This window comes from Aplysia californica, unplaced genomic scaffold (assembly GCF_000002075.1).
Source record: "Aplysia californica isolate F4 #8 unplaced genomic scaffold, AplCal3.0 scaffold00879, whole genome shotgun sequence".
Classification (NCBI taxonomy): Eukaryota; Metazoa; Mollusca; class Gastropoda; order Aplysiida; family Aplysiidae; genus Aplysia; species Aplysia californica.
The window spans coordinates 45,322-47,799 of NW_004798149.1; positions in this window are offsets into that span (position 1 = coordinate 45,322).

Consider the following 2,478-nt stretch of genomic DNA (forward strand, 5'->3'; position numbering starts at 1 on the left):
CTAAATTATATTACGCAACTGTTCTAGGCCATATTCATTCGGAATAATAGTATTATAGATACGGTCCAAGTTTAATAACTCAATAAAATCTTTATGAGAAACAGTTTTCCCGAGCTGTTTCCCTTATTCCGAGACCTCGCTTCCTGGACTTGATCTTTGCTTTGGTTATCACACAAGGCCACGATCAGACTAAAATACAAATTTTAATTATTTTTTACATTCAAAAATGAAAAAATACAGGGGGATCCAAAATAACTGTACAACCTTTCTTTTTCTAAATATGTCGCACAAAATGTGTACTAGAATATTGTAATTTGGAACAGATATAATTCATTCAAAAGGAATTTGTTTGACATAAAATTCACAAAGAAGAAACTTATTTTCGAAAACGGAAATGGACTCTATAAAAACCACCTCTAAATGCTAAATGTATCAATTTAAAAGATCTTGGAAGGAAAGTCGTAAAATGATTGGTTTGTTTTTTCCTTTCCTTTTATTTTTTAAATCTAAAATGTCCATCCCTGTAACATTTAAATAGTATTTCTTTTCTCCTACAGAGTTATAAAATACCGTTTAAATTCTGGAATTCCGAGACACAATGGTCTATATGTCCTCTTTTGGACTCGACACATTTTAACGCGTCGTTCGTGATGTCCAGTGGCGGCCAAACACTAGGATCCACTCAACCATGAGTACTCAAAGCCACACACACGGTACACCTTACAGTATGGAGCTGTTTATAGAGACAATGTAAGGGGGAGTGGGGGTGAGGTTGCCTAAAATAGACAGCATTTGTGGAGTTGATATAACCTGAAAGGTGAATATGGGCTTTGCCAAGGAACAAAATGCTATAGAGGAATTAATGTTCACGATTTTCAAGACGATCGAGGAATCATGAACACATTGCTGTCCTCTGATAGCTTCGCGAACGGGAAAATGGTACAGTCGTAGAAGATCTGCCTTGAGAACTCCGACGGTTGAGATGTAAGAAAGTCATTGCTGCAGACACCATCTACGGACAGACGTGTTATGTGACTCATCTACTGAATTCTGCACCCTGGTGACGTTTAAAGGGGTGCGGACGGTGTGTGTTTGATCTGAAGTGGTCGTTTTGTCAGGGAATTTTTAGTTCTGATTCTCTACAGGTCCTAACTGATTGATCATTTCCACCCTTGACATCAAAGAAGGCCTTAAGGTCACCTTAACATTATTTCCGTTCCTTGTGTGAAACTTACGAAATGAGTTGGTGGTGAGAAAACGTTCAAAACAAATAGCTCTCTCCTCTTTACTAATCTTAACCATGATCTCAGCAGACAAAGGAGACTTGAGAGAAACTATCTGCAAACTTCTTTTAGCCTGTTAGACTGCTGTAGTTTGCAATATGGCGCAATCGTTGGGATTTTTAGTGGTAGATCTGGGCCTTATGCGAACCTGTGCGCCATGCTACAAAAATGGGGACATAGCTGAAAATGGGTTGTTTTTTTACGCGCTGTGTAGAGCAAAACTATTCTGTGGATTTGTCTAAAATGAATATCAGACAAATTCCTTTTAACTTCCAAATGTTGAGTACAAATTTGAAACGCAAAACTTCGGTGTGAAGGAAAATATTTACAAAAAGTGTACAGTTGTTGTTTTTTATCACCCTGTACATATATATTGTTGGTGTAGTCGTGAAATGGTGTGGTTTTACGTCCCAATCAACACTAGTAGTGGTAGGTTCTTCAAGAGATGGGACCTAGGGTCTAACGTCCATTTCCGAAAGCACTGAGCCATATTTCTTTTAAAGTGACTTTCCAAGGACACAACGTCGGGTACAGAGCTGAGGCTCGACCTCCAGAACCCGCGATCTCACGATTACGGGTCCTGTAGCCTAACCACTAGGTCACCGACGCCACTCCAGTAGTCGTGGTCTGTGCGGTCACTTTGGATTCTCTCTTCGACAGCGCAGTAGGGAATACTCGTCTAGAAATAGATTTCCCAATCAGAACATCTTCCACACCATCCCACGCGTAGACTAGACAGCCACTCTTGCTCTCGGCAGACACTATTCGGAGACGTCTCCAGCGAGCACACAGGAACTATTCGGAGACGCACTCCCGCACACAGATGCACGGCTTTGGAGGGGGGGGGTCAAACTGCGTATTATTTGCTGCAGACCATACATATAGCCACTAAAACTCTCGCAAATCAATTATTTTCAAGAAAATGTCAAACTTAACTGCAAAATATCAATTTACGCCAAGGGGTTAAAATAGGGGGCATGAACCATCCAGATTTTATTTACTTGGTCAAGAGGCACAAAGCATTTTGATTGGTCTATCTCCGTTGGAGACGATTCCGAATAGATACTGCGAGACAAGAGCACCACTTTGGCTCTCTCATGCAGTTGGTGAGGTAGCCGTGTTTCTACAGCCATCAGGGTTTGTGTTCTATCACGTACAAGGTGGAAAGGGCAAAAACAAAAAAACAACTCCCCCC